General features: G+C 36.4%; 1 long non-coding RNA gene across 10 annotated transcripts in view; it reads right to left on the bottom strand.

Annotated features, from left to right (window-relative positions):
* Positions 1 to 24,550, bottom strand: part of LOC106876349 (uncharacterized) — a 278,921-nt gene that overhangs the window by 50,031 nt on the left and 204,340 nt on the right. For all 10 annotated transcript variants that reach the window (XR_001410236.3, XR_016241380.1, XR_016241376.1 and 7 more), the window contains one exon: positions 3,782 to 4,090. This is a non-coding gene — a long non-coding RNA (uncharacterized LOC106876349). The remainder of the gene's footprint in view (positions 1 to 3,781; positions 4,091 to 24,550) is intronic.

Here is a 24,550-nt window from a genome sequence, read left to right as displayed (position 1 = left end):
TGTTTATCTTTTATTAAAGTTATCCTCCACTCCATATCTGAGTTTCATTCTATTTCATTTTATTGGTGTTAGAAAAAACGTTACATTTGTTATTGTTATTTTATAAAACAAGCTTCCTTCGTTTTGCAATGCTTTATTCAAAAGTAAAAGTCAGTTCTCTGGTTCCATTGCAGTGTTCAAGATGGCTGAAAGGAAAGATGGAAGTTATCCTAAAACAAAAAACCTGTTCTTTAATGCATACAACGGAAAAGCCATTAAAGGCACCCAAGGACCAGAAAAGTTGATGGATTATATCTACTACTCAAAATAGATATCATCCTACTGACGGGCTTCTATATAGTTTCTATCAACAAATTTCACACAGAGGGCCATGCTCAACGCACGGCTTTGTCAGAAGACACAAACACAGGGTGTTGCGTAGTGGGAACGAACCGGAAACCACGTAATTGTAGAGTGCATTTTTTAACCATAGAATATTAAATAGCTCTCATAATAATAATCGAAACCTCACTGTTCCTTAGAGTATTCATGGATAACGGGGGAAAAGGACAGAAAATAGAGTAAGAACTATCTTGTTAGATGTCAAGTAACAGTAAAAATGAAAAGAAAGAAGCAAGAATTCTTATTATTGATACGTATGTATGTATGTATGTATGTATGTATGTATGTATGTATCTATCTATCTATCTATGTAGTTGATATTCCGTTTCAGGAGAGCCCCTATTGGAATAGACTCATGATGAAATAGATCCATTATCTAAGATATGAAGGACCTCTACCGGTCAAGATTGACCACACCTCTCAGCACCACGAGGTAGACTAGTATTGAGTACTCTTTTTCCGACAGTCCACAGTAAACGTACACACATATATATATGTATATACATGGATGCATATATAATGCATACACATACATGCACTTTTATGCATACACACACGGAGACACACGCACATATATGAAGAGAGAGAGATATAAGAACATACGCAGAGAACGCGAGAGAGAGAGAGAGAAAGAGAGAGAAAAAAAAAGAGAGAGAGAGAGAGAGAGAGAGAGAGAGAAAGAGAGAGAGAGAGAGAGAGTGATATGAAATTAAATCGACCTTAAAGTATTAACATTAGCAGGTGATAAAACTGATATCATTCTAAAATAAATGACTTTGATATCTGAAATCTATGTAAATAGTTGAAGGAAATGATTTTTATAATGTTTTTGGTAAATGAATAGCTGGACGGTGACTCGTGAAATATTCGTGGCTAAGGAGGTTTACAGCTGCAACAGAATGATTGTCCTTGGTAGTTCAGCTTTGGCAAGTGCTAATACTTCTGAAAGGTTGGCAGTCTGGAGAGAACACTTGACCTACAATTGCTGTCACTATTCTAAATCTCTAAATCTCTCATAGGAAATGTGATTTTCGTTAGTTATGAATGCTTTAAATGTCTTTATATTAATAACCCTTCGGTATCGTCAGCTATAAATGGATATATATAGAAACTTTTACTGAAATGTAATTTTGTCAACATCAATGAGCAATACTTTTAAAACGGTTTCTTCTCAAAAATTTTCATTGTATTTGTATCAATTTAATAAAACTCTGGCTAGATTTATTCAATTAATATTTTAATTTTTATGAATAAAAATTTCCTGCTGAAAATAAACGTTTTATGCACACAAACATCGATGTGCAGAAATAGACACATAAATTACCCATGCAACTGGGCTGTTTGTAAGGTATCTTTGTATTTGAATATAGCGAAATATTAATAGATTGCACATTAAGAAAGCACAACTAGACGTTAGTGCATGCTTAGAGTTGTACACATTTATGCACGCATGCATTTACGCACACATTGGCGTATTGATGTGCAGACTGGAATATTTCGCCAACTGAGAGCAAATAGCTGTTTTAAAATAAGAGTAGAAATAACACTCCAGAAAATCCAAAAGCTGATCATGTGATGACATTTAAAAGATGTAACTCACTGCGATTTTACAGATGTGGATTAAGGCGGCTGGTGAAAACGATATGATGTAGTAGGGTGGTTGTGGTCGTCGAGTGGTGGTGGTGGTGGTGATGCTGGTGGTGGTGGTGGAGGTAGTGGCTATGAGTCAACTGAATTAGCTGCTTTTTGTTTCTTTTAATAATTAGAGGCGGTGGGATGGCGGTCTGATTTTTGTAACTGTCAGGAAATTAAATATTTCTGGAATGCTAAAGATTCGTAGAAAATGAATTATTTCATTCTTCAGAAAATATAAATCCAAATTAATTGATATGAAGTTTTAGGGTTAGGCCAGTATAGAAGGAGGGACCGTTGAAGACTGTCTCAGACACCAGATATAAAAGAGGAGGAGAAGGAATTATATTTGAAAATAAAGTAAAATACAAAATGAAAATTATTCCAGCCAATGTTTCGTGTCGATATATTAGTCAAATCTCACGTCAATTATTCTGTGTCAGGTGCGTTCATATTTCGATTCATATATAATTATGAATTTACACACACACACACACACACACACACACACACACACACACACACTTCGATAAACACCGGGAATATGTAGGAGTCAGTTCGTTGGAATCCTTTATGAAAATTGGTCATTTTCATCTCAGTAAAGTATTATAATTACCAATGGTATCTATAACTGAGGTTTTCCTATTTCTCTTCCCTATATCGAAACATTCAACTTCATCATTCCTACACAATTTAAAGGAGACAACAATCATTTTCCGGTGAAGTTTCTATTCTTCCTCCAGTTTCTTCTAATATATATATATATATATATATATATATATATATATATATATATAAGTATAAAATTCTATGCGCCAATGCTATTGTAATACAATAATATTACAAGAGCCTTAGGGTGCCTTTAGTAAATTAGAAGAGGTACACCAAAGGAAGATGAAAGAGGTTAAATCGGCATAAACTTTAGTATATACTTTATATTATAAAATATTACTAATTCCTCAATGTGAACACATACAATGTATGTATATATATATATATATATATATCAATCATAAATAAATCATATATATATTCTGCGTTAAATGAAGAAACCGTGACGAGTGTGTCAATACACATCGGACGTTTATAAACTTAAAATTACAATTATTGTTTACACACACACAATGCTTTGTAAACTAAATATAAACTACACAGACACGTGTACCCTTAGCATAGTTCTCGGGGGATATTGAGCGTGACACAGAGTGTGACAAGGCTGGCCCTTTGAAATACAGGTACAACAGAAACAGGAAGATAGTGTGAGAGAAAGTTGTGGTGAAAGAGTACAGCAGGGTTCGCCACCCCCCTACCGGAGCCTCGTGGAGTTTTAGGTATTTTCGCTCAATAAACACTCACAACACCCGGTCTGGGAATCGAAACCGCGCTCCTACGACCGCGATGCCGCTGCCCTAACCACTGGGCCATTGCGCCTCCACGCAGCCGTACAATGTATGTAGTGAAAGTCAGAGAAAAAAAAAAAGCTCGACAGCAAATGAATACTACTAACTTTAGATACCGTATTTTGGCAGACGACAAGGCTTTTGTGCAATATAACTGACTTGGGACATTAGCTTGGAAAAGACTGATTTAACATTTAAAGAGTCTTAAGAAAGAGAAAGCAAAAATGTCCAGATCAATTACACTGAACTCTTCAACGCAACAGTGAATCTCAACGAGATTGAACCGAATCGCCCTCAAGATAAAATAAGAAAAATAAAAAACAAACAAACAACTAAAACGTTTCAAAGTAGACCAAAATAAAACTTACGACTTAAATACACATGAATTATTCGTACTTGGGAATCTATCAGTTGTTGAAAATTCTTCCTTTTTTCTTTACACCATTCTTCAAGGAAGTTTTTCTCCGCTTCTTGACTATACAGCAAATCATTGATCAACATCCTCCATCATTTTGAGTTTCCTCTTCTCACCGAATAGAATTGATGCAAGCAAAAGCATAAAGAAATAAAAACCTTCTCCTATGACGAATGGTGAAGAGAATCTTCGAAAATCTTCGAAAAATTTTATTCAATCGAGCTTTCGTAACTTCTTCTGAATGTTGGTAAATTTCGGCTATCTGGAAGAAAAGAAAATACGTGGAATCTAAAAATTATGGCAGTACAAGAAGTCAGAAGAATATTTATACATTGGCTATTAAAAATTTCATTATTATTGCAATCAAAAAGGCGGTGAACTAACTGAATTATTAGAACATTGGACACAAATGCCTCGTGATATATTTTCCGGCTCTTTGCGTCGTTTTGTTTTCAAATTACAGCAAAGTCAGCTTTTACATTATACAAGTATGTGTGTATATATATGTGTATCTATCTATCTATCTATCTATCTATATGAGAGAACAGTTTTATAAACAAACATCGAAGCGTGAAGTGAGTTGGTATTTTCATTTTAGAAATTAAGGAAATATATATATAGGTGAAAGTTGACTTCAATGGAATTTGGAGACAGAACGTAAAATGGCGATTCGTGCACAAATACAAGATGTGCAATGCCTGCCTTGAATACAAACACAGAGAGAGAGAGAGAGAGAGAGAGAGAGAGAGAGAGAGAGAGATAGAGAGAAAGAGAAAGAGAGAAAGAGAGAGAGAGAGACAGAGAGAGAGAGAGATGATTGAATGGAAAATAAAATAAAAATCAGACTTTAATAATAATAATCCTTCATTTTGATGGGAAATAGGCTGCAGAGAGGGTACATATATTCTAATATTCTTTTCTACTCTAGACACAAGGCCCGAAATTTTGAGGGAGGGGGCTAATCGATTAGAGCGAACCCAGTGCGCAACTGTTGAAAGGTAAAGTCGACATCGGCGGAATTTGAACTCAGAACGTAAAGACAAACGAAATACTGCTAGGCATTTCGCCCGGCGTCCTAAGGTTTCTTATCTCTTTATTGCCCACAAGGGGCTAAACATAGAGGGGACAAACAAGGACAGACAAAGGGATTAAGTCGATTACATCGACCCCAGTGCGTAACTGATACTTATCGATCCCGAAAGGATGAAACGCAAAGTCGATATCGGCGGAATTTGAACGCAGAACGTAACGGCAGACGAAACACTGCTAAGCATTTCGCTCGGCGTCCTAACGTTTCTTATTTCTTTATTGCCCACAGGGGGCTAAACATAGAGGGGACAAACAAAGAAAGACAAAGAGATTAAGTCGATTACATCGATCCCCAGTGCGTAACTGGTACTTAATTTATTGACCCCGAAAGGATGAAAGGCAAAGTCGACCTCGGTAGAATTTGAACTCAGAACGTAACGGCAGACGAAATACCGCTAAGCATTTCGCCCAACGTCCTAACGTTTCTGCCAGCTCACCGTCTTCATATGTCCTAATATTATTGTCCAAATATATAGTTTCAATTTTTAACGTGATATGCACTGGCTCAACTAGTTGGAGTTACCTTATACAAAATAAAGTACCAGTTATGTACGGAGGGCGATGGTATCGACTAAGCCGTTTCCTTCAAAATTGCTGGCTTTTTCCCAAAAAGCATTATTATTGCTACCAAAATAATTCGAAACGATTATTTAAAAAATATATTAATCTATTATCATTGATATCAATGGCCATTTTAAACAGACAAATACATTTAATAAATCCCTTGAATTATGTTTCCAATTATTTTTGACCGACAATTTCGGTACAAATCAATAACAATCTTAGAAACCAAGTTTATTGGGCGATTTGATAACACATTACTTACTCTTACACAGTCACTGGCACTCGCCCCAATAGGTATCGCTAGTACAGTTTACACTCGACAGAACTTTACACCGATGCACCCATTTATAACACTACATTATATTTGTATCCCCTTGCTGTTATACAAAACGAGTACCGCAGCCCCGGAGTCGGCAAATGACTAAATAACCATCTATTATATATATATATATATATATATATATCTCTCGTTGCTATTATGTTAAACTGTCGTATGTCCAAATTTGGCCAAATGGGCTTTTTTCGATATTTGTTTTTGCTTGCAATAGCCGGTTCTTTTGGTCAAACTATCGTATCTCCAGCTGTTTCAGATGCTAAGATATTTAAAATTGTCAAATTGTAGTACAACGGTTTTGCTACGGAATGGTGGAACTAATTTTTCGTCTTCTGAAAAAGTAAGGCTTTGGACTTATGACACTTTTACATAATAGCAACGATATATAATTATATATATATGTGTTTGTGTGTGTGTGTGTGTGTGTGTGCGTATATATTATTTGTGTATGTATATATATATATATATATATGAATAGACGGTTGTTAAAAAAGTAAGACACACACACATATAAAGAAAACTGGCACTCCGTCGATTGCAACGAGTGTTCCAGTTGATTCGAGCTACGGAACATCCTCCTCGTGAAAGTAACCTGCAAGTGACTGAGTAATCCATGGACACGCGTGTTCTTAACGAGATTACCGAGAGGAGATTCAGCGTGACACCGAATATGACAAGGCTGGCTCTTTGAATTACAGATGCAACTCATTTTTGTCAGTGGACAGGAACAATGTGAAGTAAAGTGTTTTGCTCAAGGACGCAATGTGCCGAGGACGGCGATCGAACTCATTGATTTTGCGGTGTTTGTCCTGCGATAACATCTCTCATGGACGTGCCATCTCAGGGCAAACACTAAAGTAACTGGCGAATAGATAATGTGATTAAGTATGACACTAAGGCAGCAAGCTGGTAAACTCGCTTGCGAATCGGACAAGATGCTTAGCGGAATTTCTTCCGGCTCTTTACGTGGTGAGTTCAAATTCTGTAGAAGCCGACTTTGTATTTTATCCTTCGGGTTCGATAAAATGAATATCAGTTGACCATTGGGGTCGACATAATCAACAATTGTATTTAGAAAACATTTTTCAATCCGTGACTGCCCGAGGTGTCACTTGCCAAAAGTGACGCACTGTGCGATCGAACCCAGAATCACGTGGTGGCGAAGCGAACTTCTTAAGCACACGGCAATAGTTGAACCCTCGTGTAGACCTTATCACAAAATGTGTGACATTTCACCTATATTAGAAATCGTTATTTACAAAGACACCATTGCCATCGTCTTCTTCTCAGTTAGTAGAAACGACACAACATCAGTTTAAATAACATATTTATTTTGTGTTGGTCTTGTACGGGTTTTGATTGGCTGTCAGATTTAGTACTTCACTATATGTCGACAATTTCTTCGTGTATTTCTTGTTTAAATTTTTTTTCGCTCTCCATCAGTATTAACTGAATATATTACTAAATTGACTACATTATACGCCATTTTGTATCGAGATCAGCATTATGGTAAAGAAACCGACTCATTGTAATATTTTTGCTTATCAGTCTTACTGTTTCTCTGTTTCTGTCTGTCTGACTCTCTTCTCTCTCTCTCTCTCTCTCATATATATATATATATATATATATATATATATATATATATATATATATATATATATATCCGTTCGTCTAGCAGTCAATTTACCTAACTACCTGTCAACCCATCTAACTGTTTAAATATTTATCTATTTATCTGTCTGGCTGTCTACAGCTTTGCCTCGTGCGCATTGTTAGAAAATTTTTCAATTTCAATAATTACAATACTGGTTTCAAATTTTGGCACAAGGCCAGCAATTTCGGAGGCGGGGTTAAGTCGAATACATCGACCCCTAGAGTTCAACTGGTGCTTATTTTACCAATCCCCAAAAATGACGAAAGGCAAAGTCAGCTTCGGTGGAATTTAATAATAATAATCGTCTTCGCGATCATCATCATCATCATCATCATCAATATTATTAAGCGTAGTGGATAGGCAGAATTGTTAGAGCTTTGTATGAAATGCCTTGCGGCATTTGTCACAATTCTTAACATTGTGAGTTCAAATCCGGCCGTGATCAACTTTACCTTTCATCCCTACGGGCTCGATTAAATAGAATACCAGTAAAGTACTTGGGTTGATGTACTCGACCAAACTCTTCCTCTTAAAACTGTTGGTCATGTAGCAAACTTTGAGACCATTCTTCTTCTTACTATTATTATTATTATTATTATTATTATTATTATTAATTTCTATTTTTCAATTTCTGTTTCTTATTCTTCATCGCCTGTCTGTCTTTTACGTCAGTTACTTTCTTCTCTTTTCTCAACCTCTTCCTGTCACTTCCCCCCTTCCTCCTCCTCCACCTTCTCCAGCATCTTTCGCATTCCACATTCTCCTCGTTTTGTCTTCTTTGTTCTTTGCTCCCCACCTCCCTAACGCCGCTTCTTTTGTCGTACTCGATGTTCTTGTTCTTGTTCTTCCTTCCTTGAATACTCTGTTTCTTCTCTTACTGCCACCTCCAAAGCACCGCTCCACCTTCAAGCATCACCGTCCCCCCCCACTAAACCCCCTGCCCTCCCGCCACCACCACAATCTCCCTGCATTATTTTATTTCTACTCCCACTTCAGATTTTCGCAAATCTGCGATATTCAATTCTCCAGTATATTTATTTCGTCTAAACAGCACCATTTATTATTACAAATGCCATTTATGGATTATTTATTCTAAATAATAATAATAATAATAATAATAATAATAATAATGCAAATATGAAAAACGAAAAAAATGTTTGCATTTCAACTAAGATTCGCCGCAACGCATCACGTTTCAACCTTGTAATGGATGCCGCATGGATTAAATTGAAATATTTGCGCATCTGATTATCATTATTAGTGTTGTTGTCGTTGTTGGTGCTGTTGTTATATGTTTTATTCATTTTTTTTTCTAACTTCAGGTGCCATACAAACTTAGTATTTCTTTTTGCTTTTTTTTTTTTGTATTTCATTGGCGCCATTTTTAAATGGAATTGCTGTCTGCTAAAAAATCAATTCAATACGTATTTGTTCTTTGTATGTAGCCACCATATTTCTGGATCTCTCTCTCTCTCTCTCTCTCTCTCTCTCTCTCTACACACATCTATATACGCACACATTTTTATATATATATATATATATATATATATATATATATATACATACACATGCACACATACGATCACATAAATAAGCGACATTGTTAAGTTACATATCTACAATAGCGTGCGTCCACACACACACACACACACACACACACACACACACACACACACACACACACACACACACACACACACACACACACACACACACACACACACACACACATCATATCTATGTATGTCTGCTTGTAGTGTGTGTATATACGTATGCATCAAGTTTCACTACATGTGTGTGTGTGTGTGTATATATATATATATATATATATATATATATATATATATATATATATATATATATATATATATATATATATGTATGTATGTAAGTATACACATGCAGATGTTCACAATTTTATCTGTTCATCTATTTACTTACCTTCTAGTGAAATGGCATTTTTCTCACATCTATCTATCTATCTATTTATCTATCTATCTACTAGTACAACTTTCTAGATATTTCCTTCAAGCTTTCATTTTTACTGTTGATTTTAGCAGAATATTTATTAATTCACATTTTAAAATAACGCTTTTTTTTTATTCACTTACTATCACCTTGTATATATTCTACATACTTTCACTTCTATTTCCTTTCCAGTAAATACATTTTATTTCATTTCTGTAAGTTTACTTTAACGAACTGTAGATAAAGTTCGTTTAAAGACATCCTTAAGTATCAAAACAATAATGGTTTCTTACGCAGGCAGAAGAACACACATTTTCATAGAAGGGTTACAGTCAACAAATCAATCCGCGTTATTGACTGATGACATATTTTGTGGACTGTGGAAGACGTTGTGCAGTCATTTCCTGCAGAACGTACATACGCTGACTTAAAGACTTATCTAAATATATGATGCGATTCGCTGTTGTTTTGGCCAGTCTTCAGCTGTATTTATTCCGACTAGGTTAATATTTATTAATTTGAATTTGAAATTAAAAAAGATAAGCAAGTAAGCAAGTAACCCACGCAACAAACAAACAAATAACAGAAAAAAGTATTAAAATAATTGTTATATTAAAATATATTAAATATTATTTCAGTCAAATATCAGTCTCATCTATCTATCTATCTACCTACCTACCTACCTACCTATCTATCGATATATATACGCACACATGTATATATATAAATATATATATATATATATGCGTTTATGCATGAATGTACGTTTACATATATGCATTTGTGTGTGTGTATATATATATATATATATATATATATATATATATATACACACATTCACACATGCATACATATATATCCATCCGTCCTTCCAGCCAGCCAGCCAGTCAGTCAGCCAGCTAGCCATACATACATACATATATACATGCATACCTACATACATACATACATACATACAGACATACATACATACACGCCTATCGATTTCTTTTTCTAACCTTCTGTTTGTGTATCTCTCTCTCTCCCTTTCTCTCTCTCATTCACTGTCCCTCTCTCTTCTCCCTGACCTCTCTCTCTCTCTCTCTCTCTCTGCAGTCAACTGGAAGATTTCAAATCTATCTGATCACGGTGATTTGGACAACGGATATATTACAAATGAAAAGACTATCGAGCTGTAGCGTTTGTGTAAACAGTGGACGGCATTAACACATACTCCCCAAACAAGCTGATAGTTGCAGATGAACAAAGAAAGCGATCATATACGTTTGTTCGACTTCATATGTTCATCTTAGCATTTTAAGTATTTTACCATTTGCAAAATAAAGATTTCTAAATGTATCATTGACAGAATAAAAAAAAAACGTGTTTATCACATACAAACAATCACACATGGTGTGTTAGCAAAACTTATCAAACACCCACACAGAATTTTCTTCTATTTTCCATCTTGCTGTCTTTGTTCTTCTCTTTCCTGTTCATTTTATTTCTTTTTATACAAAACACACACGTTCATATACACATATACTTAGACGTATACATGCACACGTTTATGCAAAATGAGTGGAAAAATGTAGTTATATTTAGCAACAGTCATTCTTATCTCTCACTCTTATATGTATATATTGATATATATACGTATAAATACATATATACATATATATGCATATAAACACACATATATGCATACCAATACATTATATATATATATATATATATATATATATATATACACACACCCATATTCGTGCATATATATATAAATATATCCTATTAACATGTGTGTGTATAAAATATACACACTGTATATATATGTATAAAATTGTAAAAATTTACAAATGCGCATGTATAATTGCATATCAACATCATCATCATCATCATCGTCAGCATTATTGAGCAGAAAGTATTTCCCAGACATCAACAATATCTAGTACCTTGTATGCTGTAAGCAAAACTGTTCGCTAATTTCTTTTTCTTTTTGTTTTATATATATATTTTTGTTTTTGTTTGATTTCATTAGTTTTCTGGAGATTGTCGAGATTGTCATCTTTTAAAACCATTAACCTTATTAACCACGATTATCCCGAGGGAGCTATCACTGATAAGATTTCCTAATCTAACGGAGAAATCCTTGTATTAATTCGTTTTCATGGTATAGAAAATACAAAAATATCTCTTTCGAAAGTGAGGCTTAATTTAGTATATGTCTTTCTGAGTTCTTTAGTAAATAAGTAGGTAGACAACTCACAAAATATATGCAAGAAACGATTGATATTGTATGTAAGCGTGGGTTTTGATTTTTGGATAGTTTAAACGGATAATTACCTCCTGAATAAACCAGGGAAATAATGATGGTAGTGACTGGCTGTATTGGGTGACTGGGAAGTTCAAAATATAGGAAAGAAGTGAATAGTAGGTGGATGGGGTGTGAGGATATTAAGGAAATTAAGAGTGAATAAGAGTGAAAAGAAAAGAAGAAAAATTAGGAAGGAAGTTGAGATCAAAGGAGGATAAAAGAGAGCGAGACAGAAAACAGAGAAAGTCAGATAGATAGAGATAGATAGATAGATATAGATAGCTAGCTAGCTAGAGAGAGAGGGTGAGAGAGGGAGAGATAGAGGGTGAGAGAGAGAGAGGGTGAGAGAGAGAGAGAGAGGGTGAGAGAGAGAGAGAGGGTGAGGGAGAGGGAGAGGTAGAGAGAGAGAAGGAAATCGATGAATAGACAGCCAGTTTGCTAGATTGATAGTTACACAGAGAAAGATAGGAACCAATCAGACTACAAACAGAAAATAATCAGAGAAAATGAAAGGTGAAATACTGAAAGAAAGGAAGAAGGCGAAGGAGTGAGAGAGAGGGAGAGAGAGAGAAGGAGAAAGAGAGGGAGAAAGAAAGGAAGAGAGAGAGAGTGAGGAAGTAATCAGACTAATGAAATCTGATGAAATATTAAAAGTAGAAAGCCGTATCAAGACTACAACATTAGTTTTGGAAATTCATTGAATGACCTGACGACAAAAAAAGCAAACCTATTCTATTTCGATTATTCAGTATTTCCTGACTAATACGAGCTACTGCTTGTAACACACTACCATTTGTCAGTTTTGCAATTGTTCAATCCAGAACACATCACGAAAGTCGGCAGTTTACTACGCTAGATCGACTGTAGTAAGCCATGACTCCATTCTATTATAGTCGTCATAGAATCAAACCACGAATATCTGCCATTAATCCTGTTATTTCATTCGTATTTTTGTAACCGTGTCTTAGACTATGGCTTGTGAGAGGACAGCTATTATAAATGTTCCCCATTTATCACAAATTTTCCCTATTCAATGCGACTTAAAACGTTTAAGTTAAGGATTCTCCACCATCCTCATACAGTCATTAGGATTCTTTAAGTAGACGTTAAAAAAAAAGAAAGAAAAGGAAGAGAGGAAAATAAAAAAATAGATTTATCTATATCTAATAAAGAAATGGTTACAATACTCATGTTTCAGAGATGTTCAGACATTCTGGCTTGCATACACATACAAAAAGCATACACGTAGAGGTAGGCGCACACACAACACACAAATATTCTGACCTAGTCACATATATATGCAAATATATAAAGAAACACATAAGCAAAAATACAATAAAAAACTATACTGAGTTTTACACACAGACAATTATATATATATGTATAGAGAGAAAACATACGTAGATAGCAGATAACAAGTGTAGTTATAAAGTCGATGATAGGCAAATACGTATTATCATCTGAGGTGGATACATATATGAAGATATATATATGAAGATATATGAAGATTCTAAGAGACAAAAAAGGGGAACCGGTGCTGATGTGCATCGGTAAAAGTTATATAGTGAAGTACATATACGATGGGACGAGAAGGAATCTGACGTTTTGAGATGATGCTTGCATCTGTATGAAAAAGACAGGGAGAAAGAAAGAAAGAGAGAGAGAGTGAGAGAGAGAGTGAGAGATAGAGAGAGAGAGAGAGAGAGAGAAAGAGAAAGAGAGAGAGAGAAAGAGAGAGAGAGAGAGAGAGAGAGAGAAAAGTGTTTTTTTCCTTTGCGCTCGGACAAAAGGGCGCTACCCAAACATCAGTCTCTACTCCCCGCGGAAAGCTCTCCAAACTCACAAACGCCAAAGTACAGATTCATAGGTACATAATTATGCATAAATTTACACATCTACCGAAATATAATTGTAACTTTGAAGTGTCCTGGTACCCTCGTAGCACTTTCTTATGTCGCTGCGAGACCTTTCAATAAACATAGTGAAAGAATTTTCCTAGAGGCCACACGTCACGACACGTGACAATGCTATAATTTTCTATAATGAGTTCTAAAGTTGACACCGAGTTACACATTTTGGTGTGACAATTCTTAATTATAACTACCCCAATATTTGACGGGTACTTTATTTTATTAACTTTGGAAGGATGAAAGGCAAACTCCACTCTAGCAGAAGTTAAAGTGAAAACGAAGATTGACTTAGCGAAAAACCACAAGGCATAGATAGATAGATAGATAGATAGATAGATAGATAGATGGATAGACCGTGTGAGACATGAATGCATATGAAATAATATTGCTTCTCATTTATCTTCAGGAGTTAGGATCTGCAGTCTCATCGCAAATTCTTAATTAGCTTTGTGTCTGAAGATTCGTACCGACGCAGATATTTATGTAACTAAGTTCTCTCTCGATAATCACAAGTATAAATCAAAAGTTGCGCTCTGAGTATAGTATCTACGTCTGCTGGACAATTATTTCTACCACTATGCACACCTTCATTCCTCTTGGATTGACCTTAAGTCTTGTGGGTGGAATAATAGGTAAGTGGAAACTGTACAGAATCCTGTTGGATTTATTGTACTTGTAAATCAAGGATCACGTTGATTCTACTCGACGCTCTACTAACCTAGCCAATTTTTCATAAACTCTACATTGGTGCAGGAGTGGCTGTGTGGTAAGTAGCTTGCTTACCAACCACATGATTCCGGGTTCAGTCCCACTGCGTGGCACCTTAGGCAAGTATCTTCTACTATAGTCTCAGGCCGACCAAAGCCTTGTGAGTGGATTTGTTAGACGGAAACTGAAAGAAGCCCGTCGTATATATGTATATATATATATATATATATATATATATATATATATGTGTGTGTGTGTGTGTGTCTGTGTTTGTCCCCCCACCATCGCTTGACATCCGATGTTGGTGTGTTTACGTCCCCGTAACTTAGTGGTTCGGCAAAAAGTGACCGATAGAATAAGTACTAGGCTTACAAAGATTACGTCCTGGGGGTCGATTTGCTCGATTATAAAGGCGGTGCTCCAGCATGGCCGCAGTCAAATGACTGAGACAAGTAAAAGAGTCAAAGAGTATTGGCCTAAGACTTGTAGGAAGCGTTAAGTCGGTGATGTGCTCACACCTAATCTCTGCGACTGACCGGAACCACAGTTATATATTAATAAGTTAAGTATAGCCATTATAGAGGCGGCACTAACTCTTACGCTCTGTTCTTCATTAATGTCGCAACAATTCCCCAAGCACATTGGTTGTTAATGTAATAATACAAGACCAAAACCCATGAATCATTAATATTATGTCAGACCTTCATATTTCTTGACCAATAATCTAGTTACTGGTCGTTAGATCTCTATGCCATTTACATAACTTATCATCTCATGCTTTGCTCATAAATTTCATGTCAATTGTCTTTGTGCATAATTGTATGAAGGTTACATGTTTCACAGAAATATTGCGTAAACTCTGCTCGAAAATGACAATGAAATAATATTTAAACATTACAATGAAGTTAATTTACTATAACATATTGCTGAGTTATCATTAATATACAGATTTTCGCGACATAAAATAATATTAAAACTATCCACGTATTGATATTAGATTCTTCATACGCTTCTAACATACAACATGAAAGACACTTCCGTTAAAATCAATATAGGAGTACCCACTTGTTCGATCAACTGAACAGCTTTCTCACTGAATTGAGTTCGAAGTGGCTGAGTACTCCAAAGACACGTGTAATCTTAACTAATTATTCTCGAGTAGAATCAACGTCATCCTTGATTTACAAGTACAATAAATCCAACAGGCTTCTGTACAGTTTCCACTTACCTATATCCAAGAGAAATGAATGTGTACATAGTGATAGTAATAATTGTCCAGCAGACGTAGATACTATATTCAGAGCGCAACTTTTGATTTATACTTGTGATTATCGGCAGAGAACTTGGTTATATAAATAGCTGCGCCGGTACGAATCTTCAGACACAAAGCTAATTAAGAATTTGCAATGAGACTGCAGATCCTAACTCCTTAAGATAAATGACAAGCAATATTATTTCATATGCATATATATATATATATATATATATATATATATATATATATATATATATATATATATATACACACACACATACACACATATATATATATATATATATACATTTATGATTGACCGTTGACTGAACACTATTCAATTTTTTTTTTCTCCGTGTTTTTCTCCTTGTCTCCGTATTCTTTCTGTTGAAGAGCCTAGCTCGAAACGTCAAAGACTTTCCGTATTCCCGAGCGTCATACTAATATATACTTTTGTTATTTACACCACCTGTCCTCGTCTGTTGTTATTATTTGTATATTCTCCCATATATATATATATATATATATATATATATATATATATATACACACATATATATATATACACACATACATATATGTGTATTTTATTCTGCTAATTGTTTCACTCATTTGACTGAGGCCATGCTGGAGCACCGCCTTTAGTCGAGAAAATCGACACCAGGACTTATTCTTTGTAAGCCTAGTACTTATTCTATCGGTCTGTTTAGCCGAACCGCTAAGTTACGGGGACATAAACACACCGACATTGTCAAGCGATGGTGAGAGGACAAATACACACACATACACGCACACATGTATATACGACGGGCTTCTTTCAGTTTCCGTCTAACAAATCCACTCATAAGACTTTGGTCGGCCCGAGGCTATAGCAGAATACGCTCTAAAAAGTTGACGCATGCATATGACGTCAGCACAATTATGAAACACACACACACACATACACATACACACACAAACACACCTTATATTTATGTAAATGCGTTTATGATTTCATCGTTGCTGTAGCAAGATGCCCGCCCAATCCATTTGGGCCAATCCATTAGCCTCTAAAAATCACGGTTGTCACGGTTGGAAAGGCTTATGTAGATAATATGAAGATGAGTATCATGAATCTTACGTACGTTTCGATATGCACGTTTTTGTATGATGTTGTGTGTATGAAAATGTGTGTATATGGTGCTGTTTGTTAGTGAATATCTGTTTGCAATTGTTTCTGTGTACACATGTACGTGCTTGATTGCGTCTCTGGTGTGTGTGCGCGTCAGTAAATTTATTTTGATCAATAAGAATAAAAGAGGAGCTAATTCTAACAGATGGCTTTGGTATTTTGATCGCCGGCTGCATAATTAAATCAAGCTGATTAACTGCACTGATTGTTGCTCCGTCTGACTACATATCTTTACATATCCTTCTAAATGAATTATAAATTCCTCCCCTACAAACCATTTAGTGTATTTCAAACCCAGTGTGTATATGCGCAGTCAATAGATCTTGTCAGTTGCTTTGTGCGTCTACATATCTACAATTATATTTATTTATTTTCATTATATTTATTTAATTTTTGTTTGCTTTAAAATGTCGGATATTCCGATTAACAAAATTATATGATCGGCTGTCATGAGTCAAATATAATTTTCTTGCTGAGCCTTGACAAGTGTGTTAGATATTTTAACATGACTAGTTTGGCTGACATACTTCACCATTATCTTTTGAAAATGATCAATGTTATTGCAAGATTATCGATTCAACGATTGTTTCAGATTGATACTGACGTATTTTGACCGATGTTCAATATCGATTATGGGAATCGAGTATATTTTGAGTGGACGTCCGTATGTTTCCTTTTAATTTTCACAAACTGGCCCACTCTTAGTAATCACTGAATGATTTTTTGATAATTCATATTTCATATTCATGATTAAAGTTTCCACGCTTGATAGTGAATATCAGAACTAATAAAACAGATTTATTTAAAAGTAAGGGCTTCTTCAAGATAAGATCAACTTAATACAAAGGTAAGATATGCTTCTCTGTAAGATCAAACTCGTACAAAGTTAAGAGCTGTTTCGAGATGAGATCAGCTTGATACAAAGGCAAGATATGCTCCACAGTAAGATCAAGTCGATATAAAGTTTAGGGCTACATTAAAGCAAGATCAAGTTGATACAACGCTATATATGCTTCAAGGTAAGATAAAGTTGATACAGAGGTAGTTTCTTCAAGGTACGATCAGTTTGATACAGATGTAAGAGCTACTTCAAGGTAAGATAATTTTGATAGAAAGTTAAGAACTGATTCGATATAAAAAAATCAAGTTTATACAACGCCATGTGTACTTCAATCAAAGATGAATTTGATATAGATGTAAGGGCTGTTTTAAGGTAGGATCAAATTGATACAAAAGTAACAGTTTGCTGCCTTTAGGGGTGAAATTTTATCCGAGTATTTAGCCTTGCATCGTAGCTAGAAGTAGTTATCCGACTTGTAGTAAGAAGCGATAACGTTGTTCCTTGGCCCCGGGTCAACTCTGACAGCACATTTGTGATCAAAGACATTCTAACACTGACCAACCCATGTTTTTTGTACCTGGAGGAAACCAAGAGCAATTACGATCTAACATGATCTGCTTTACGACAATAGTGTGTGATATGAAAGAGAGTCGGCAGCTATTTCTAGCAGGTTGACCGAACACATTACAGGCAACATCGTTAGCTTTTAACCTGTAAAACGTAAATTATTTTTTTGTGCCATTGGGTGATTCCCAGCATCGATAAAAAGCTTGGTAATGCAGTTTTTGAAGGCACGGGACTTAGCGGTTAGGGTGCTCAACTCACTATCACGATGGTTAGGTTGTAAGTTCGATTCCCAGTTGTGCGTTGTATCGTTGAGTAAAGCACTTTATTTCAGGTTGCTTCAGTTCATTCAGCTGGCTAAAATGAGTAGTACCTGTAATTCTGTGCATGCTGAACCTCCCTGAGAACTACGTGAAGGGCACGCGTGTCTGTGGAGTATTCAACCACTTCCACGTCAGTTTCACAAGCAGGCTGTTCCGTTGATCGGATCGACTGGAACCCTCGTCGTCGTAACCAACAGGACGATAGTTAGTGCAATTTCGGTGTAAGATATCTATGGTTAATCTACCGGCGTAATACCAAAGGGAAGAAAAATATGTTCTCATTTTAACTCAGAGAAATATTATTAAAACATTAACCTCTAGATCAATAATCGATATCATTCTAAAAAAAAAACAAAAAAAACCCAACAAATAAACAAACAAAAACCAAGCCGCCCCCCAACCCCAACCAAAGAAGCAAGAATGATCAATAAGTTAAAACTTAATCTAAATTAAATCAATTAGTGCATCATTACATGATTAATTAAACAATATAATTGGACCTGCTGCTAATATGATTATATTGAATTAATATAAAGATGAATAAAGAGGCGGCGAGCCGGCAGAATCGTTAGCACGCCGGGCGAGAAGCTTAGCAGTATTTCGTCTGTCTTTACGTTCTGAGTTCAAATTCTGCCGAGGTAGACTTTGCCTTACATCCTTTCGGAGTCGATAAATTAAGTACCAGTTTTGTACTGGGGTCAATCTAATCGACTGACCCACTTCCCAAAAATTTCGGACCTTCTGTTTAGGGTAGAAAAGAAACGTTAGCACGCCGGGCGAAATGTTGAGCCGTATTTCGTCTGTCTTTATGTTCTGAGTTCAAATTCTGCCGCGGTCGACTTTGGCTTTCATCCTTTCGGAGTCGATAAATTAAGTACCAGTGTCGTACTGGAATCAATCGAATCGACTGACCCCCTTCCCAAAATTTCGGGATTTGTGCCTAGAGTTGAAAACAATATAAAGATGAATAAAGCTTTGTTTCACGCTATTCATACGCTACAGAAACCGGGAAACCGTCCCTATGCTCCACAAGGGGCAAAAAGGAATAATAAGAAGATATATTTAAACGCACACACACACACACACAGAGTATATATATATATATTCTTTTATTCTTTTGTTTCAGTCATTTTACTGCTGTCATGCTGGAGCACCGCCTTTAGTCGACCAAATCGACCCCAAGACTTATTCTTTGTAAGCCTAGTACTTATTCTATCGCTTTGTTTTGCCGAACTGCTAAGTTACGGGGAAGTAAACACACCGACATCAGTTGTCAAGCGATGGTGGGTGGGTGGGACACACACACACACACACATATACGAGTGCTTGCAACAGAGTGGATTCCTTCGCTAGTGTCACACAAGCACTAAATGGTTGTTGTTAAAGCGTGTGACGGAGTAAGTCAAACTGGAACAGTCGGATTCGAACTCAGAATGCAAAGCATCCTGGTTGTTCTAAGGAATCTAACATCTGACACCTTAGACTCGTGACAGGTAACATGTTGTCGGCTCCAGAACAATGAAAGACAAATTTGATTTTACATATATATATATATATATATATATATATATATATATACTAACTTCAAGGAGATCGCGAAAGCCCTGGTTGGAGACCCAACAATTCGAGTTCTTTTACAGGGCTTTAGAAAAAACATTGAAATAATGCTGCAATAAGTGTGTGGATCTGAGAGAGGAGTATGTTCAAAAAATCATAATTAACCGATCCTCCTGTATTTTCTTTTACTCAAAACTTGGAACTTTTCAACATCCCTTTCTGTGTGTGTGTGTGTGTGTGTGTGTGTGTGTGTATTATGACTCCGTGATTCTACGAGGCTATACAATCTGTTAAATAGTACACACCCTCCCACACACATTTATGTGAGGTGTTAAGGTCGTGTCAGTGGAATGGCTTAAAGCTACCAATACCATTGACATCTGCCTTGTCAACGAGCGACAGAATCAAGAGAAAGAGCTGAAGACATAGTGTATGTGTGTGGGGGGGAGGGAGTGTGTGTGCTTGAGAGAGAGATAGAGAGAGAGAGAGAGACAGAGAAAGTATTAGGCACAAGACATACAGTAAATCAATAACTTTTATCACCGCAAAATACAAAAAGAAGCAAAAAAATCCATCGACAAGGAAGTGGAAAGAGAGAGAAAGAGAAAGAGATAGATAGATAAATAGATTGATAGAGAGAGGTAGAGAAATGCATTCAATGACTATGTTGTGTAAGGGAGTTTGTGTGTAGGGGGAGGGGAGACCGGGGTTGTGTCGGTGAACCGTTTCAGGTTTGTGCTCTCAATCGTTTAGCATCCGAAGACGTCGCAGGTGTACCGTCTGCCCAAAACACACCTATATAATAAATGATTTCTCTGCGAGAATAGGGATGGAATTTTCGTTGCACTTCTGCTTGCGACCTTGTAGCTGAGCCAATTGCATACTGCACGAACACACACACACACACACACACACACACACACACACACACACACACACACACACACACACACACACACACTTATAAAACGCCATATTGCAATGCCTGGTAGAGACCGGCCCCTCCAAGTTTGAACTCAGCCAATTTCTTCCTTAGAGAAAGTAAAAAAAAAAAAAAAAGAAACGAAAAAGAAGAATCGATTCTAACTTGTTCGGTTATATATCGACCCCGAAAGAATAAAAACAAAGGCGACCCCAGTGGGATTTGAACTCAGATCGCTAAAACACGAAATGAATACCACTAGACATTCTAAAGACTTTACCAATCTTCATGCGCACGCACAGATCTATCTATCTATCTATCTATCTATGTATATGGGGCGAGAGAAAGATGAGAGAGAGGGGGAGGTAGACATTGCGTGGAGATGTATTTATAAATATACGATATTCCACTGGTAAAAAGAGACTACAAACAAAGAAAGAAACCAATAAGCACTACAGCTTGCCGAATGTCTTAGTTGGTCAATCAAAAGACTGACTATACGGGAGGTCAGACAGAACTTGGACAAAAGAAACATAAGTACGTGCTTAGCTTGTAAGAGGTCGCTTTAAAGTCTTATATAAATCTTAAATCCATCAACAGCATTTCCCTCAGCTACATACATACAGAAACATTCTTCAAACCGACACATTCACAAAACACACACTCATGCCCCCGCACAAGCACGCTTATTTACATACATACATACATACATACATCTCTACACATAGATATATGCACCCGCACTCTTTCTCTTTCGTATACACATTAGAAACTTCGGAAATCATTCTTGTCAGATATAAACAGTTAAGTACGATATGTATGAATATATGAGATTACGAGAACTGATGCTTAGTGATTTCAAATCCGTTTGCGGCAGCAATAGGTATGTATGTATATCTATTGACCAAATAAGAGAGGTGAGAGAATAGATGTTTATTCAATAAGTTGACAGGTGTTTCGTAATCTGTGTTAGTTACATAAGCGAGGCTACAAAATCCATCATATACACACATACATTTGAGTGTATATGTGTATGTATATATATATATATATATATATATATATATATATATACTCACATAAATATAATTGTACTAGAATAAGTATTAGGTTTACAAAGAATAAGTCCTGAGGTCGATTTGTTCGTCTAAAGGCGGTGCTCCAACATAGCCGTAGTCAAATGAGTGAAACAAAAGAATAAAAGAAAAAAGAATATTTGTGTGTGTGTATATGTATGTGTGTGTGTGTGTGTGTGTGTGTGTGTGTGTGTGTGTCTGTGTGTGTGTGTGTGTGTGTCTGTGTGTGTGTGTGTGTCTGTGTGTGTGTGTGTCTCTGTGTGTGTGTGTGTGTGTGTGTCTGTGTGTGTGTGTGTCTGTGTGTGTGTGTGTCTGTGTGTGTGTGTGTGTCTGTGTGTGTGTGTGTGTGTCTGTGTTAGTCTCCACCACGGCTTGACAACTGTTGCTGGTGTATTCATGTCCTCGTGAATTAGCGTTTCGACAAAAGACTCGACAGAATAAGTAACAGGCTTAACCCAAAATAAGTATTGGGGTCGATTTATTCGACTAAAAATTCTTCAAGGTGGTGCTCCAGCACGGCCATATTCTAATGACAGAAACAAGTAAAAGGTAAGCTTCCATAGGTATTAGTGGGGCAGATAGAAAAATGTCGCGCAGTATTCATTTGTAACTAATTTGCGCTTACTGCTTATCTTGTCGAGGTTAACTTTACCGTTCATCTTTTCAAAATGGATAAGAATATTAACCAATAATTCTGCTTTACTTAATCGATTATTAACCCGCTTCAAGCTTGGTCTTGTGCCAAATCAGTATTCTGTACGTATGTGAAAAATGGGTAGACAATGGGGATAAACGGTCGGCATGACCGAAACCTTAACGAAAATTTTTAGTCGCCTATTGAAATCACTTAATGTATGTAACTAATATGTCTTTTATTCATTTATTCTTTTATTTGTTTCAGTCATTTGACTGCGGCCATGCTGGAGCACCAACTTTAGTCGAACAAACCGACCCCAGGACTTATTCTTTGTAAGCCTAGTACTTATTCCATCGGTCTGTTTTGCCGGAAAGCAAAGTTACGGGGACGTAAACACAACAACACTGGTTGTCAAGCGATGTTGTGAGGACAAACACAGATACACACAAACACACACATACATACACACACACACAAACACAAACACACGCATTTATATATAAACGACGGGAATCATTCAGTTTCCGTCTACTGTGTAAATATGTTTAAGTATGTATGTGTGTATGTGTGTGTGTGTGTGTGTGTATGCGTGTTTATATGTATGTAAAGGTGCGTGAGTTAGTGGGTGCAGTATTCGATTCACGATCGTGCAGCGTTCTGTCCTTAAGTAAGACTCTTTATTTCACGTTACTTCAATCCATTCATGGCATAAATGAAATTTGCCTCTATTTCAAAGGGCAAGCATTGTGACAGTCTGTGTGGTAAGTAGCTTGCTTAGCAATCAAATGGTTCCAGATTCAGTCCCACTGCGTGGTACCTTGGGCAAGTATCTTCTACTATAGCCTAGGGCTGACCAAAGCCGTGTTAATGGATTTGGTAGACGGAAACTGAAAGAAGCCCGTCTTATATATATATATATATGATGTATGTGTATATGTTTGTGTGTCTGTGTTCGTCTCCCCACCAACATTGCTTGACATCCGATGCTGGTGTGTTTATGTCCCCGTAACATAGCGCTTCGGCAAAAGAGAACGAGAGAATAAGTACTAGGCTTACAAAGAATAAGTCCTGGGGTCGATTCTATCGACTAAAGGCGGTGCTCCAGCATGACCGTAGTGAAATGACTGAAACAAGTAAAAGAATAAAAGAATATATATATATATATATGTGTGTGTGTGTGTGTGTGTGTGTGTGTGTGTGTGTGTGTGTGTGTGTGTGTGTGTGTGTGTGTGTGTGTGTGTGTGTGTGTGTGTGTGTGTGTGTGTGTGTGTGTGTGTGTGTGTGCGTGTGTGTAGAAATATAAAAATATACTAGGTGCAAAGATACTGAAGATTCAGTATACACCACGTGACAAAATTACGAGTTGAAAATATGCGTAAAATTCAACATGTATATAAATATATGTACACACACACACACACACACACACACACACACACACACACACACACACACACACACACACACATATATATAGTGTAGGTATCAGTTAGGGGGGTTTAATACCTCTAAGGGATAATCAAATCCAAAGTCGCTCCTGGTTATTACCTGGGTAGGTACAGTCTTTTGCAAGGTTGTACGGTAGCAGCTGGTTCGGTTGGTAAACCGTAGTTTAAGGTATATAGGAGAAGAAAATGGATGTAATAACATGGGGAGACTCGTGGTTTTCGATGGTATGCCTTTAATTTAATTAGATAACAAAGAAGAAGGAAAGAAAGATGAAGGTAGCATCCATCTCTGCTTCCTTCTTCTTTGTTATCTAATTAAATTAAAGGCATACCAGCGAAAACCACGATTTTTTTCTTGTTATTACATCCATTTTGTTCTGATGTAAATAATACAGAATGGTACAAGAA

The sequence above is a fragment of the Octopus bimaculoides genome, chromosome 4 (assembly GCF_046866305.1).
Source record: "Octopus bimaculoides isolate indiv1 chromosome 4, ASM4686630v1, whole genome shotgun sequence".
Taxonomy (NCBI): Eukaryota; Metazoa; Mollusca; class Cephalopoda; order Octopoda; family Octopodidae; genus Octopus; species Octopus bimaculoides.
This window is presented reverse-complemented; position numbering and strand designations above follow the sequence as displayed.